The 18,300-nt window shown below is 42.9% G+C and overlaps 1 long non-coding RNA gene across 2 annotated transcripts; it reads left to right on the forward strand.

The window, feature by feature from the left end:
• Positions 1-3,178: 3,178 nt before the first annotated feature.
• LOC125943076 (uncharacterized) lies at positions 3,179-13,160 on the forward strand. Of its 2 annotated transcripts, XR_007465532.1 has the most exons (4): positions 3,179-3,262; positions 3,943-4,051; positions 8,563-8,688; positions 12,945-13,160. It is a non-coding gene; the product is annotated as an uncharacterized LOC125943076 (long non-coding RNA). The 2 variants fall into 2 exon arrangements; XR_007465531.1 differs by lacking the exon at positions 12,945-13,160 and having other exon boundaries at positions 8,563-9,063.
• The last annotated feature ends 5,140 nt before the right edge of the window (positions 13,161-18,300 follow it).

An 18,300-nucleotide genomic window follows, 5' to 3' on the forward strand; every position in this document is an offset into this window, starting at 1 on the left:
TTCCGGAACTGCGCCCCGTTCCCAGACCCGATTTATTTCCTCGGTTAGGAATGTGATTGACTCCTCGTCCAAGTTGCGAAGAAGTCTGTTCGAAATGCCGTCCGGACCGGGGCAGATCGCCCGTTGAGGCCCACGAGGGCCTCCCTCACCTCAGGGACGCTAAATGACTCGTCCAAAAAGGCCATCGGAGGACCTTTGTGAGGCGGGTAGTCCGCATCATCCGAAGTGTCTATGGGTAGATATCTGTTGGCGAGCGCTTCTATTATTGCCGTATCGGAATCAGCCTGGCGGGCTGCGTGTAGAACCTTATCAGTGGCGCACCTCTGATTAGTCCTGGAATTGGATTCGCTTAGCAACTGCTTGAGCAGGTTCCATTTACCGCCTGTTCGCATCTGCCCGTCAACCGAGTTGCAGACCTCGTCCCATTGTTGTTTGGAAACCGTCTGACAGTGTAGTTCTATGGTACCCCTATTGAAAAATTTGTACGCGAATTGTGCGAGAAATGTGCGAGATGTATGCATATCGCACAGATTTGACGAGAAGTGTGCGATGTGCTACGCACATTCAACGAGATATCGTTGAAAATGTGCGAGATCTGTACGCATGAGCTGCGTAGACTTCACGAAGTGTACGAGATCTATGCGAGGTGCTACGCGAATGCATGTGCGAGATGTACGCATGTGCGAGATGTGTGCGATGTGCTGCGCCAACCTAACGAGATTCTGTACGAGGTGTGCGAGATAGCGTGTGATGTGTACGCACTGTAGTCATATGAGCAACGAGATCTTGGCCGATGACTACGAACTGCATACAAAGTGCATGCACCTAAGTCGTAGTGTACACAAAAGCTCGTGAATGACAGCAAGATTTTATGATGGCAAATGATTTTATTGCGTGCAGTTTGATCAGTAACAGAAGATGCACGCGCTTTGTCACAGCCTAATCATATTGCTTGCGTCAGAGCTGTCAGTCAGAGGTAGGAATGCAGAAATTTCAAGCTGCACATTTTCCAAACAGCTAAGTGTGCCCCCCCCCCCCCCCCACACACACACACACACAAGACGAGTAATTCACGAAGAAAGTTGGGTTAGTTGGTGTTGATGCAGTTGCTGTGACTAGTGCGACCAACGGAAAAAAAGGTGGGACAGGACAGAGCCCTCTCTCATATCCCACCTTTTTTCCGTTAGTCTTGTTCGCGTTAGTAATTATGTCACAACCCCAACAAGACTATCAAATCTGCTAGCCACTTTTTATTGCCCATATTTTAGGAGGTTGTTAGTGCCTGTCGCGTTATTGCGCAAATTTTCTTACTTCAATGTTTTTTTCTTCTATCATCTTTCATTCCCTTTGCCCCTTTCCCCAGTACAGGGTAGCAAGCCGGTATTCACACTGGCTAACCTCCTTGTCTTTCTTTCTCTCTCTCTCTTTCTCTCTCTAGTGCCTGTTTATGCCAAACTGTAGCAGGCAGGCATAAACTGGCCATGCATGCCCACATGTAAAAAATAAAAAGAACCACAAACTCAGTGTAAATAAATTGGTGAATAAATAGCCAAAATAGCAGCCAAAATCTATCGCACTTTGACAGAAAAAAATAACGAAATTACGTAACCATCAATCACTAATGCTGTCATACGATCAGCACATTTTGCCCAATTGCTGCTTGAAAAATTATTTGCACTAAGTCTTTCACAACTTGTGCACTGTATGCTGAGAGAGCTTGACGTAGTAAAAAAACCTCGTATTTGCCGCTCAACAGCGGCAAATACGAGTTTAGCGTGGCAACGGAGGTTTATCTGTGTACATACTACACAAAACTGAATTTGAAATTAACGGAGAAATAACTAAGTAGTTCGTGCAGTGATGGTTCAGAGCAAGGCAACGCTTTGCGATTCGTTAAAAGCTGACCTCGAAACGACCAAAATGTCAATGTCCCTACATTAAAGCAGGGTCGTTAAATGACGAACATGCAGCATATCCTGGCGTTCGCGCACGCCGGAAACAAATTAAAAAACACCTTTGCAAATCGCTGCCACAATAACGACGCATATCAGACGCGCGAACGCACGCACGCACGCAAGCACACACACACACACACGCACGCACGCACGCACGCAAGCACACACACACACACACACACACACACACACACACACACACACACACACACACACACACACACACAAACGCGCGCGCGCGCGCGCACACACACACACACACACACACACACACACAGAGAACACAAGCAGTGTCCGAAAGCACTCGCGACAGACAGTGCGGACGTTCTCGCGCGTTAGGCAAATCGAGCCGGCGTGGCAGCAGTGTCCTCCGATGCACAGATGGCACTCTTCATGAACTATACACATCCGCAAAACGGCACACAAGCCAGAACAAAGTGCGTCGACGACGCCAACTCGACACCAAATGCGTCGTCGATAACGCCGCATTAAAACACGGACACCTTGTTGAATTCACACACATTCACAAACCAAACCACGATATGCTGCGATTTAACGGCCCTGACCGGTTGATACGGCTGCTCCGCAGGTTGCTGTCCTCGATGTTGAAAGAAACGTTGTTGAAACACGCCGCATCACTCGCATAACATGTGAATACCAGCCGATCGCCACCATCCATGCGATCACGATTACCATGGAGCACCGTGCCGATACAGTGGTGCCGAGGAGCCACAGACCAACGTTGCCTAAGACGACAAAACGGTAGACGACGATGTAAACAATGTGGCCGCCATGACGTTTATCCGGCTCTTGCAAAGCTTCCGGTGCCTCTATCTTGACGAAATGACATCATTTTCCCGTGTTCGGCTGTCAAAATTTTACCAGTCTAGAAACGTTTGGCTGTCGGTATGTGAGCGCTGCATGAATATTTTCCTTGCGGACGGTCGATGTGGTAGTTTAATCATATTTACGCTTTGCCGAGAGAAAATGTGCTCTTTTTTGTGTGCATCAGCGATCGCTAAGCCCCTGGGCCTGTGCAACGCTGCTAGCTAGCTGTATCTTTCGTGCGGTGCGGCGTTGATGGTCATCGTAGTTCGGTCCATTCGCGCTCTTTGTTCCCGGCTCATTAGCAGCCTCTGGTACTCTCGCCGATATCGCAGCGGTTCACAGTGCACGGAAGAATGTGTTGGAAATTGTACTATTACGTTCATCCGCCATTTAACAGTGTTTATGCCGGAAGGACAGTTCGTGCAGTCGATGCCGCCGGACCTGACACGAAGGAGCGTTTGCCGAGTATGTCTCGAAAGGTAAGTCCGGCGCTTGGCGCATTTTTATAGTTCGTGTAGTGTGCCTTGTTAGGCGGAGCACAAGATGATTAGTACAGCGACAAAAATTATAAAAGTGATTTCCTAATGTTTGTTATTAATGCCGTAGTACACATTTAGCAAAACGTTTTATGAAGATTACCCTCAAACAAGTATAGGATGTTGCCAAGAGCCTCATATATAGTTTCTTTGCATTCTGTTATGAAATACACTAGCGCAAAGTATCGTTTAGTCTGAACGGGCACAAAAATTGATGCTGCGAATGTCACTGCTTCTGTACGTAATTTCTCAGCAAGAAATGGTACATATATTTCTAGAAGTACGTTGACGTGTTGTCATCACAGATAACATCTGCTCGAGACGGCACCGGATTCCTCTGTCTGACTCATGATCACATTTTAGCTTGTATGCAAATTTTTCTGCTTATATATTGTCAAGACAACCTGTGTTTCTTGTGTTGAGTGTTCTGTATGTCTTCGTGCATTTTACAGGTTAAATAAGTGCCCGTGATTTCAGAATGAGATGAGACGTCAGAATGAATGTCAGAATGCACAACCATGTAGCTGGCTGAGGTCTTTTCACAATTTAACGCGGTGTTGTTAAATCACAAGTTTGCAGTTTCAGCAGTGATTGCAATAAACTGAACATTTCTTATTGTTTAGGGATGTCACGATTTCGTGAGACGGAGGCATCTCTGCACCACATGGGAGCCTGTGGCAAAATGCAGTCTCAGCAGCCCGACAAGGAATCTGATCTGCTTGCTTTGACAAGGTGTGTACAAAACAGTCACTGCCACTTATGAGTTCTAGGTTCTGTTGGTATAATTCGTACGTGCCATCGGTCCTGAATCTTTTGGTGAGATTTACGAATTTGGACTCGTTCTACAATTTTACTATTGTTGCATTGAGTTATGAGAATGAAATTCTATTGGGAATATGTTGTAAGAATTTTGAGAAATTGGGTGGTATGAGATTGCAAAATTGCATCTAAAACAATAAATTGTGATGACACTTGTGCTGCTTTATTAGCAATGCAAAATCCCTAACGAGTATACCAGAGGGGCACTTCCTACCAAGCCCGATTCAGATCAAAATTAACTACTGCAATTGGCTTCCTCACGCAGCTTGCACAAAAGAGCCAATCATAAGTGAGAAATTCGATCCGGATTGGGCTTGATCGCAATGAAAAGTGCACTGTATGACACCCGTATTAGACGAGCTTATTGAGATAAGTTCGTAAAGCCGGCTAAATCGGCAATAGCAAAAGCACTGAAAAAAGCACACTGGTCTAAAATCAATGTTGTCAGTTTCTGCTGTTCCAAGTTAATGGTTAATAATGTGTCTCTATTGAACAATGTAGGCGCTGAGAGAAAATTTTAAGAAAATACATGCTGACTTTCCAACACAGCATTGTGTCTAGGATTTTTGCAAAATATAAAGTTCACAGGCTGGCAGGTTTGGCATAAAGTACAACACTTTTGCTTTAGATGCCATATTCATAACTTCCAGTTTCGACATAATATTCAAGTACTACTTGAACTGTATATTTTAAAATATCGCCCACCTTTAGTTTAATCAATATACCTAAGTAGCCTCCTCTGAGTCAAGTTTAATTGGGGGCTTGAGTAGATATGCATGATATGCTACTTACTGACTGTATAGTGACGTATTTTTTAGGAACTGTGTTTTGAGGCACACATATCCTTTTATGTCTTGTTATGAGTTGCCCGACGAAAGCAGAAGGACATTGCAAGTTCTTGCATATATTACTGCACTTAATTCCTTACATACATGCCTACACAGATTCTGTGTTCCTAGATTTATTTCTCTAAGTAGTCAAAAATCATGTATTACACTTTTTTCCTGTTTTTTTTTTTGGGGGGGGGGGCTGTTCATTGATTCCCATTCCTAAAGGGACATTGAAAGAAAAAAAAACCACGAACGGTGGCTTGAAAGTGTTTGAATTTTCTGTTTAACCTCTTATTATTTATTCTTCTAAAGCACTACCAACATGAACACGTTTCTGCTCACTTTATAAGCTAGCTGCCAAATAAGAAACCACAGTGTGAAAGAGTATTTATTTCTTTTTTTACTTGTTTTATTGTATGTTCTTTATTTGGCTCACAATGTTCTACCTACCCCCTTGCGCAGTACTCAAGCTGGAGCCTATGAGGTATGTTTATAAATCAATGAGTAAATTCCTGAAGCTTGCAACAAACCATGAAGCATAACATTTCAATGTAGTCAGTTCATAATACATCCCTAGAGCAGCATAGCATCAAGCTTGAAGCTGATCTCTGATGTCCCATAAATTGCAGGTTTGATAATGTGGTATCCCAAACTGCTGGTTACGCATGTCAGTCAGCCTGGTGCATTGGTCGCAGGTGAGAGTGTAACCGAAAGCTGGGTATGCTTTTCCCTTCCGCATTTGACATGGGAGAGAGCTTGAACTCTGCTATTGGCTTCTATTATAGTTGGGACCATCTCTCTCACCTTCTCCTTATTATTCTGTCAACTTGCTAATATGCACTTCTACAAGCTTAGTTATGATGTTGACTGCTGAAAGTGGATGATGTGCGTTTCAATAGTTAGTGGGACCCTCAAAACCATGCTGTACTTTGTGTGCATTTCAAATGGTCAATTTGAAATATGCGATTGTCTGACATTCCCAGGGAAACAAGGTTTTTTGTTCTGAATAAGGCATAGGCTGCTTCCCGAAAGAGTACCAGAAACAATACTTTCTCACCTAACAAAAGTGTTTAGGCACGCCGTGCTCAGGCCATGCTGACCTACAATAATTAGATTATAAGGTGCTATATCGACCGTTTCATGTTATTAAAAGTGGCACACAAAAGTCATAATGCACTTGAATTTCACTGTTAAAATGTGTGTGGCTACCTAACATTTAGCCTTAGCCCCTTTGGCGCAGACACCATTAGTGCAAAAGGGGCGTATGTCATTACCAAGCTTTTTGGATAAGTACAGACTGAGTAAGCACTTGTCAAGATTTTGAGTAGTACTACAACATGAGACCCGCCCAAAGTGTGATTTTATTTCTATTTTTTTATTTAGACCATGGAGTCACTTTTCTCTTAAGCCTGTGCAGATACGTCACGCTAGGCGAGCCCCATTCATTTCTCCCGTTACAGTGAATCCTGTTTTTCAGTTTCATGTGGCATGACATACAAAGGCACTTTAATCAAGGCCAAAAATAAGTGGTTTGAATGTGTACAAAATGACTTCGGACACATTTTTTTGTTTGGAGACAGTTTAGACGCATCATGTATTCTTTCTTTTTGTGTTAGTTTTGTGATGAGAGGTTATTTATTGCAAAAAAATGAAGGTTAAAGTGGCGTTTCCTGCCAAATTTTGGGGCGAAACATCGTACGTTGGAGGACATCGTGCATTCCAGAGTACTTTCGTATATTTTGGCTGTTGCGGTTTAGTACACTTGCTTCAAAATTGCTAAGTTCAGTTCTTGCCTCTTTTAGAATGCAATATAGGCAATTTTTGCCAAAAACAAATTAACTAGGCCTTAGCAGACAGCCAGCAGGTGTGGGAACTTTATTGTGGTTTCACCACCTATATATCGTTCTTGTGTATTTTCTAGCTTATCAAGCCTCTACTTTTGGATAACTGCAGTTTTTCTGGGTTTGCGGAAGAGTAATTCAATAATGCATCTCAAATAATTATTTTTCCCTTAAGTGTCCCTTTAAAGTTTTGTCTGATTGATGTGGCATGAGACAACACTGCCCGAAAGTTATCTTGCATGTCAGCAGTTGTGTTGCCATGTAATCACCAGTATTGTCTTTGAGGTGCTCAGAGATGGCACTGCACTTACTCCTCATTACCCAAGTCCCTAAGAAGCCATAAAGAGGATCTGTTTGAAATGTCCTGCAATAAGTTATGTCATACTGTATTCACTGGGGCTCTGTTAAATGCTTGCAGTAGAAAAGCACTGTCTTCTCCAAAACATGCATAGTGTGTTGGGAATTTGTCAACGATTCTTTTTACCTCAACAGTCATGAAAATATTGATTTACCGTGTTGACTGGCAGATTTATATCAAGCCTGATCTCTGTAGCTGACTGTAGGCTTTTTTATTACACAAAAATTAAGCTGGTTTTCAATAATACCAGCTTTTCACAGTACTGAAGCACCAGTTTGCAAAAATAATAGAGTAAGTTTAACTCTATTTTTTGTAAAAGCAAGCTGTTGTCTTACAGAGCAACTTCAGTGAGTTTTTTAAGCGCGGCAGGCTTAGGATGTTGGTTGGAAATTAAGTTGCTTGAAGACGTGTTGCATCAGAGAGCATGTTTTCTTTTATCTATTGTAGCATTATCTCGTCTCTTATGTTCCTTTCCATGCTATTCACAGTGCACACTTTCTAAGGAGATAAGGGACAGGCAGATGGTAGCATTCACAGCTCACACATACCAAGGCACTAAGGGACACACAGAGTGTGAAAGAGGACAGTTCTTTTTCACTGTCTGCCTGTCGCTTATTCTTTTGGCATGTGTGTGCCATGAACACCATCAAAATGAACTGTTACCAACTTGCCCAAGCTTCAGCTCTTGCGCTTGGTGTTTTTGTCTACAAAATGCCCATATGGCAGTAGTAGTGTTGCTGATATTTGCGTGTATGAAAAGGGGATGCTTACTTGATTGCAGAACAATTTGATTGGTTCTACACATGGTACTGAACTTACCAATGTCATTTTAAAGGTGGGATTAGGTAGGAAGCTATTGTGGTACTGTTTAAAGTGCTCTTGTGCAGATTTGTCTTCTGTTGACAAAAATTGGGCTCAAGCCATAGGAGGATAGTTGTCAAAGTGTAATGAAAGCCTCCTGGTAGACATGCCGAGTTATGCTGCTGGGGACACTTATTGGTTAGCCCTATTGGGTAATGCTGCTAGGCTTATGGGTGCTTTAACATTGCAGTGCCTGCAGAATGCATGTCGTGCTATGGTATCATAATTGGCTCACCAAGTGACCACCTTTGCTTAAACTATGTGGCTGTCTGGCCTACTTTACTTAACCTGACAGCCACCTATACCCAAGGAGGAGGAGGGAGGCAAAAAAATGGATCTTCAATTAATTTTCTTGCATAGATGGCTCATGCATCATATTTTTCTTATAGTGCAGGATTTGTTACTCAAAGTGAAGCTTTCTATCTGGAGAATATCTACATTTTTCATATGTATACCGAACAAGGATTGATTTGTTCACGGTGTCACTTTTTATATTGTACTCACGTGACACTAAGCCCGCTTGTATTAATGCAGGTATGGCTGGGCCTGCAGAGAAAGTGTAAGCAGACTGTGCTGTGTTGCTGATCAGTGCTGATCTCCACGCCTGAGTTGGTCCCACAACATCCAGGCACCAGCGTGCTTTGCTTCATCATTGACAAGGTAATATGATATGGAGAGCTTGCACCTGGATATCAGTTTTGAGCTTGAGTTTTGAGAAATATGTTAAGATAGAAGACACAAGGGTTGGCCTTGGTGATAGATACATGTGTGTGTTTTTTTAAAGTGCTCTTTTTGAAATATTCTTCGTGGACCTATTTTCAGCAAATGTTTACACTCCTTAATTGCAAACTGCCATGGAGCTGGTTTATGCCTTAAACTAGCACTCTTTCACCAAGAAAAAGCCTTATTTAGCACAAAATTCATAGGAAAGGCAAGGAGGTGACAGGATAGAACGCTACTAACACCATCCAATTTTACTGCTTGCACAGCAATATAAAGCGAGAGTTGAAAGGACGAGGTTTGGGTTTGCGTTCGTTGGTTCTATGGGCTTTGGAGCCCCACACAGCTTCTTTGCTACGCAGACAAGCATGTGGGATGTGCTTCTGCAATTTGTACAGCACACTGACAGTGCAGGTGCGGGCCTCATCTTCGGAAGGAAGTGCACTGACGGCACCATTCACGGCGCAGATGACTCTCATAGTCAGGCAAGGCACCAGTGTTGATGTTTGTTTCCTTGCCCAAAACAGCATGTTTAGTTTCAGTGTAGTTGTAAGAAGACAAGTTAAACATTACTTTCATGGTTTGAGTGGCCGCATTTTTCTTAGAGCACTAAATTTCTTTTCTTGCAACTGCCTGCCCTGGTGTTTCCTTAGCGTCGGCATGAAGTTGGCTTGGAGTTACGCATCCGGGAACTCGTGAACAATGACCCTGTAGTTGACACTTTGCGAAGAATACATCGGCTTCCAAGCCCTTCATTTTCTGTTGGCATACTTTTACTTGTACTGTTAGCAATTTCTTCTCGGCTTGCTGAATTATCTTGAGGCCTCACACTGACACTACTGATGTCTTCAATTGAAGACTTTTCAGGATAAGACTCCTGGCTTTACAAGTGTGGTTTAAAAAAAGGTGGCACTTACAGGTGGCTATTTAAGACCTGAGTGAAATGAGCCGGCAAGTCTTAGTTACATCTTGTGTGTAGTCCTGTTGGAGTTAAACGTTTTACGAAAAATTGTATCGTCACTAACACGATGATAAGCACTTGGTCATTCACCACAACTTCATAGTCATTACCTGGCTAAATGAATTTTCGTCGAACCCTTGATAATACCTTCTACAGACCTTATGTAAAAAACATTGTTGCCAAGACTTACTGGTTCGTCTCACTCGCGTCCAGAATAGAAATCTGTAAGTGCCACCTTTCCTGCAAAGAACCTTATCCTGAAAAGTCTACACTTGAAAGCATCGGTAGTGTCAGCGTGGGGCCTCGAGATAATTCGGCCAGCTGGGAAGAAATTACTGGCAGCAAGAGTTCAAGAGTGCTGACAGAAAATCAAGAGCATGGAAATTCGAGCATTCTTCACAGGGTGTGAACTAGAGCAGACCATTATTCGGGTCTTCTGGGACATACAGCTGAATGCCAACTTCACAGCGAGACTAACGCACCACCTGTGCGGGCAGTCACAAGAAAGCTTGATGTATTATAACCAAAACAGCCTGTTCAAACCAGGAAGTTATCTTGAGCTTGTCTTCCTACAAGCCCACTAAACCTGAAACTGCCATTCTGCGCAAAAGACAACTTCAACACTGGCACTTCACCCAACACTGACGAAAGTAAGCTGCATCGTGTAACGTGCCAGCAGTAAGCTCTTTCTGAAGCAGGAGAAGGGCCCACGAGCTTACCTTCCATGGTGTAATCCAGGAACCTGTCTCGGCTCCAGAAAGGGAGCTTTTTTGGCTTGGCTTGGGTCAATGACCATAAAATTATCATTACCAAACAGAACGCATTAACAGTTGCAGACTCAGGGTAATGTCTTTACTTGCTTGATTTTGTGGACAAAAACTGATGAAAGGGTGCCCAATGTGACTAGTTATCCTGTCCAGGAGTCCGTGATTTCAAGAAGTTTGACAATCATTTCATTGGCCAACAATCGCAAAGCATACTTGTGCTGTCATTTCAAACAAAACCATGCACTTTAGGGAACGGTGACAATTTCTTTAGGTGTGGGGAGCACCTGCACTGCATATATAATTTTGGTTAAAGAGAAAGTAAGGCGGAATGGGCCATATAAAATTAATGGCAATAATTTTGGCATAAGTAGATTTTTGCTCACACCATCTGAAAGTTTCTTGTTTTAGAAAGTATTAAATTTTGTTAAACGTAGCTGCTGTCAGATGATTCTATATAAGCATTTGACCTTATGCAATACTATTTGCTTTAAATAAAATTTTTGGGTTTTATTTGTCAAAACCTCAATATGATTGCTGAACGACATATTGTAGGGCAAAGGCACAAATACACAGATGATACACGAAAACATGTCACAGGTGCTGCTAATAACTTAATTCGAAACACAACAGGATACTGTATATATACTCTTCCGAACGCACAGGCGCACTAGCCACTTCAGGAAGACAACAGAGGGCGATTATTCGTGCTAACACAATCATTTTTAAGATCTAAAGAAAGCAAGTTCTGCGTCGTACAAAACAACAGAGGTCTGACTTACACAAGCACTACTTTTTTATGTAAAACGCTTTGAGTAGCTCACATGCAATTTTATCTTTACTTCTGCCTGGGATCTTCACATCATAAAATCTCGCACGACAAGGGCAGGCTTATTTTTGCTGATAGATGGGCATTCATGTCTGTCGTCATGTTTTTAGCATGCTCCCTCATTCAATCATTGATGCAGCGGCCAGTTTGTCCTACATAGGACTTTCAACAAGGCAGTGGGATTTCATAAACCACACCGGGACCACATTGCCCGTAAGGTGTTACGTGTTGTACTTGGCAGCTTACCTTAGATCTGCCCATTATGCGGTGACACGTTCGGGCCAGCCTATTGGGAACAGAGAACAATACAGGCACTGCATGCCTGTTCGCCACTTTCTTTAAATTGTGGCTCAACTTATGCACATACGGTACAACTTGCGGTCTTTGGCCACTCGGCTCACCAGCTCTGGCCTCATTCACCAGTGTGCCCGCTTTTGTAGTGTTCTCTGTTCCCAATATGCTGGCCCAACTGTGTCCCCGCATAATGGGCAGATCTAAGGTAGGCTGCCAAGTACAACACGTCACACCTTACTGGCGATGTGCTACCAGAGGGGTTTATGAAATCCCACTGTCTTGTGGAAAGTCCTATGTAGGACAGACTGGCCGCTGCATCAATGATCGAATGATGGAGCATGCTAACACGACGAAAGACTTGAATGCGCATCTTTCAGCACACTGTAAAGCCGGTCCTAGTCGTGCGAGATTTCATGATGGGAAGATCCTGGGCAGAACTAAAGATAAAACCGCACGTGAGCTGTTGGAAGCATATTACATAAAAGAAAAAAAGTAGTGCTTGTGAAAGTTGACCTATGTTGTTTTCATGATGTGGAACTTGCTTTCTTTAGATCTTCAAAATGATCGTGTTAGCCCTGATAATTGCCCTGTGTGCTCTGCCCGAAGTGGCTGGTGCGCCTGCGTGTTGTGAGGAGTACATATACTGTATCTCGCTGTGCTTCAAATAAAGTTGCTAGTAGCGCCTGTGACGTGTGTCTGTGTATCTTCTGTGTATTTGTGCCTTTGCGCTATGTCGTTCAGCAAACAGCAACTTGCCTAACACAATATGATTATGGGGGACACTGTAGTGGGGAACTCTGGATTAACTTTGAACACCGGGGGTATGTGCCCGATGCACCTTATGGGGGTGTTGTTGCACTTTGCTGCCATCAAAATGTGGCCGTTGTGCATGGGATTTTATCCTGCGCCATTCGGCTTAGCAGTGCAACGACAAAGCCACTACGCCACCACGATTTTTAGTTTTGCGGGCAGAATAGCAGTTTTCAAGTAATTTAATTAGCTCGACCTGTTGATGCTGCTCTGTAAAAGTAGATTTTATGCATGTTACTTATGTTGCTTCAATACTAGTAATTATTATACTCAAATAATGTCTTTTTGTACTGTAATAACACTTGTTTCAGTGATCTGCTAATGTAACAGGTTATTCTACCACACTATAATGCACGTTTCCTTTGGAGTCATAAGCATTGCAGGAAACCACCTATTTTTAATAAATTTTGTTCAGTATCGCATGTTCTGAATGCTAAAGCATTCTTACCTGTGTGAATGTCAGCTAAACTGCCTTTGCCTATGTGTTATCTTATTGCATGTGTGAAAAAAAACTGTTGGCTTTTGTTTACTTTTTCAGGTGCGTGGCAAGCTCTCACTCAAGCAACACATTCCAGTGGTCTTCTGTCAACAGACTGGGTGTATTGAAGTACCATTACAAGGTCCAATAAACAACGCTTGCGAGATGTATGACGTGTTCTTGCTTAAAATCGGAGGACTTCACTATTAATGTAAGCTTGAATAGGTGTGCTGAAGAATCTGTGTAACGTGTACTTGTTTATTAACAAGTACAAACCATTACCTCACCTGACATTTTTTTTTCACCTCAACATAACTCTTTACTGTAGATTTCTGAACAAACCATTACAGCGACACAACACTGCAGTAAGGTCAGCACAAGTGTTCATGCATGAACACTTGTATTTACAAGAATTTCATTTGCATTATTATACTAAATATGAGGTACCTATCTTTTTCAGGGTGCATACTCTCGCAGGTCGTACAAGCTCATCATCTTGTACGCACTCAGCTTGTAGAAACGAACTCGTTCATAATGTACGAGAATCTCGTTCAGTGACAAGAACGCGATCTCGTACACATGTGTGCGAGAAATGTACGCGATGATTGCTGCGTAGACTGTAGGAGGTTCTCGTAGACTCAACGAGTTCTCGCAGACTGAACGAGTTTCTCGCACAGTCTACGGAGCAATAATCGCGTACACTATTTCTCGTACATTCTCGTTCACATTTTTTTCAATAGGGACGGTTTAGCTCCGCAATCTTTTTTCGGAGTCTGCGGTTCAGGCGTTGGCCCTTCCATCTATCGAGGAGGGCCCTTTTCGCCTCCAAAAGGTGCGCCAATCGGCTGTCCATCCTGTCCACATTCAAGTTGGTGGCAACGGACTTGGTGACAGATTCTACCAGGCTCCGTAAACTCTCGAGTTCACCAAATGGCCACAGAGGGCGAAAAATCAACCGCGGCGCGTTCCAGCATAAGCGCGCAAGTGGAGCTACTGTAATTTGGTCGAATACTTTAGTTTGTATTTTTTTCTGCTAGGGGCGCTCAACACGACTCAATATTTGAGCTATTAATGTACATATAACAACCGACAAACACAATTACAGCGTCATTTTTTACAAAATAAGGAGTCTATTGTTTTTATAGGACTTCTGTTATTAAAGTCCGTGCTTTGTTACTTGAATAAAGGTTTTGAGGCCTCACTGACATGTGATTAGCGGCAGCCCACTGGTACGGATTGCAGTCCGTGCCGTTTATCGATTCAAATTGTACGGCGGTTATATTTGCGAACGGGGTGGTTGTTTCCTTTGAGCAGCATCACGCAGGTTCATTTTAATTAGATATCAATAATACCTCAGCCAGTTTATGCGTCCAACATTCGATAGCTGCCACCAAGCGAACGTGTTTAAAGACGGTGAACTTTCTCAGCTGCGGCGTTTCACTGGCGGCTGTATGCACTGCTTCCCCCGTTTGTGACCTGCCGCGTCTGGCCGCGTTGCGTCTGGTTGCTCGAAAAAGTGCTGGCCAGCACGAAAATTCATCGCTGGAACCGAACACAGTCTGCTTGAAGACTACCCACGAAAGCGATTAACCTTGCAGCCCCTGGGCTTGTGCGCCGGTGAGTAAAAAAGCAGTGCTTCGCATTTTCAACTTTGAAATTTCTTTGCATGCGAGGCGGATAAAGCAGATTCCTGTCGTCATTTCTTAAAAGTAGAAAATAGTAATAATTCTAAAGTTATTGCCCTTCCAAAGCAATTCAAACGAGGCTCTTGCTACTTTGCCAAGTTGCTAAAATTGCTAACATGAGTACAGCATAAATAATAAAGTTTTGGCTGTTTCTGCATAAATGATACACCGCGATAAATTCACTGCACATTAGTGACAAGTGTACTTCCGGTGATACAGTTAGAATGACTGCATTTGAGACATAATAAAATGACTGTGTTTATTACTAGTATCTGGCAGAAACAATTGTCATCTAATCGAGACTTGACTACGCACAGCCCACACAATGACACCACTGAAAGAAATGCACACTCAAAACAGTGTTGTGTGTGTGTGTGTTTGTGCGTTTTTCTGTCATGAATCGTTTCGTGCACTGTTCTCTGTCATACATGAATCACAAACTCACGCACACTTCCAGCATAGTAATTGAGGATCTTTTTTCTTTCGACTCCAGCCTCCAAGACGCTGCTCATATTTGGACTCATCCCTTTGGGCTCTATTGTCTCTGGACATAGAAGTCAACCGTGAACGTGTCTCCAGCGGAAGTAACATCAAGGGCCAGAATCCGCACAGGGTATGTTTCTGAACACTTCAACTAGGACCGTGATTTTTCTTCATTTATGGGACTAACTTTTGTTTCACCATTTTTTGCTTACATGTGTGTCATGGCATTGTCATTTCTCTTTTCAGGAAGACGGACAAAAGAGAGATTATTGGTCTGCAAGCTGCCCACGCTAAGCCACAAGATGCTCAACTGTCACCACAATGACAACAGGTCCTCTTGAACTACGTGCCTCACTATGAAATGTTTGGAAGTTTACCAGATAGAGAGGTGTGAGCCCTATTAGGAAAACAGCAGTCTACAGTTTTGTATCATACTGAGCGGGAATGAGAAATTTGACATACAAGCTTAGTTGCTTTTAAGGGCGCTTTATGACAATCGGAGAAGTAACATGTTGAGTCCCAACTTGTTTCTTTTGCAGTCATTATAGCCATGACGACCAGAACAGAAACAATGTAGCAAGCTCCTACTTGCTAATGCACACACTCTGTCATCTGCTCTTTGCAAATCAATTTGACGGGCATTAGTACCACGAAGTATCACATGCTCCCTCACAACGATAATTTGTTACATGAAAATGCAAAGAATATTAAAATGATCAAAAGCGCTTAATGCAATTTTAAGGAAATGACACTTCATGATGAGTGAAACTCATTTTATTTTTTGCTTAAGGTACCCTCAGGGCCACAGGTATTAAAGAGGGGAGTGGTTACTAAGTAGTAGAGTAAAACAAACAAGTGCAGTGAGTTCTTGTAACATAATGATTCTCCTGATTATACAATGTTAGCTAATGTTTTGCAAAAAAGTTTGTTATCAGTGATGGCTACGATACTTGGTGGTTCCATTTCTGAGATGTACGGGGCATGAAAGAAAGACTTCGTGTTCCATAAATAAATTCCTACCTTACTGCGATGATGGACGCAGTTTGAAATGCACTGAAGCCGCAGTATGAAGTCGTCATGAAGTGTGGTGTGATAGAAAATTTTATGAAATAGCAAAAGATGGCCGACTTTGCGGCGATTAGCTAGTGGAATGAGTGCTAGGCCAGTTTACATTGAAGTTATACTCGCGGTACGGTTATAATTAGAAATAAAAGTATAGTTATTTTGTACTAGTTCAAGTGAAGTAATAAGATTAACACGACTGGGATCCCATATTGCAGATGCATATTCAAGTTTCCAGCGAATTAGTCTTGTAAAGTTGTAGTTCTAAAGTAGACGGTGCTTCGGAAAGTTTGCGCCATAAGTACCCGAGCATGTGATTAGCACTGCTAATGACGTACTCTGTATTATTGGTTCAATTTAAGTTATTTATATGACATGACAAAATCTAAGGGAACGTTGGCATGGCAAGTGCTAGGATTAGAATTAGATCTGGAAATGCGCATGATTTTACATTTGTTTACTACAAGAGGCTCATATACAGTTTGCATGAAATCAATAACTAGGCTAGTACTGCACCATAAGAGATAGCTAGAAAAGGCAAGCTCACACAACCGACCAGCCTATTTCACACTTCACAAACTTGAGAAATCACTAAAAGCAAATTTTCTTTCTCATCAAACAGCAGATGACAAAAGCTGCGCACAGTGTGCTCCCAAAAATATTTTGAAATGTACTCGCAGAATAAGTTCAGCTTAACATTCAGCTAATCAACAGTGAACGAGCAAGGGAAACCTCAGCGTTTGAACTTGTCTTCGTCTCGGCCCTGAAAAATATGTTTGCTTGGTGAAACATTGGCTTCAAGCTGAGGCTTCCCTTGGTCACCTCTGTTACTCAACTGAAGTGTTCATCTCCTTGCAACCTCTTTGCTGTCTTTGAATACCTATACCGAGATTCTTTTTCAACATGAAACCACAAATTCCATTTTCCAAGGATCTGTGAGCATTAATTGGGCTTGCTTATATGTTGATTTAGTGTCCTTGTTTATTCACAGAATATTTCCAGACGTCCTTGTAAGCACTGCTGTCTCCATAACGTTCCTTGGTTTCCCTACGAGTACTCCACTTGTGTCAAAGCCTTTGCTGCCGCACCTGAACACTAAATGTGCAGCAGAAAAATATCAAGAGCAGAAAATGTGATGTAAAATTTAGCATAACGCCCCCCCCTCCTACACTTCTTGCCTCTCGCCAATGTGTTATGAGAGCAATGAGACATTGCAGCTCGAGCTTATCTTGCTGACAGTACATTTTTGCCGAGTAATTTTTTGTGTTCCTTTCTTTAATCTATCGGAAATCGTCGAACGCAGAGAATATAAAACGTCAAGCAGCACTGTACGCAATACAAGTACGAGGGCAGCTCGGCATAAATATCACTGTCTGAACCTTCGTTCTCCCTGCTTTACGGCACGCCGAACACGATGAGAAAACTTCGCTTGATTTCAGCTTTGGGTCCCAATAAATAGATGGTTATCTGTGTTTCTATATGTTGTAAACTCAGTGACGGACAACATTAAGTCCACCTGAGCTGTACGAAAATTGTGATCATGTACTACCTCATTCACCATTGACAATAAACAATGTGAGCTTACTTGTTTGAAGTGTTTTATTGTCAGTTGAGGCCTCTCGGTCACCTGGCTACATTATGAAGATATCTGTAGTCATGTTAGAGTACAGTACACACGAATACCTGCCCGAAAGCGGTAACAAAACGCCCCAAACCAGCGAGCGAGCAGCGCGACCAGCCCTACGAACCGCTACCGTAGCGGCCATATTGCTCACTACCTAATGATGATGATATTAGTTTCGATTCTGCCAGCGCCATCTCTCGGTCGCATACTTTAGTTCACAACGCCACCGCTACGCTTATTTTCGTTGCACTGAGGAAGGTACAGTTTCCCTTCTCTAAGTTTGTATGGGTGTTCAGTGATCCTACATCCTTATTCAGCTGCGCTACCCAACTATCTAGGGACGTAGGGGTTTCGGCTCCTCTCTCCTCCCTGGTTTTACGAAAAAGGTCCCAGTCCGTAATTCTAAACTCCTTCGGTGGCCTCTCACGCACCACCAACGACGTGGCCAGTACGTAGTGATCGCTGCCCAAGTTCTCATTGAGATTGCACCACGCAGTGGGCCCGACGTTCGCCACGAACGCAAGATCCGGCGTGGTGTCCCTGCTGCACGAGTTTCCTGTCC

This window comes from Dermacentor silvarum, chromosome 2, assembly GCF_013339745.2.
Source record: "Dermacentor silvarum isolate Dsil-2018 chromosome 2, BIME_Dsil_1.4, whole genome shotgun sequence".
In the NCBI taxonomy this organism is placed as follows: domain Eukaryota; kingdom Metazoa; phylum Arthropoda; class Arachnida; order Ixodida; family Ixodidae; genus Dermacentor; species Dermacentor silvarum.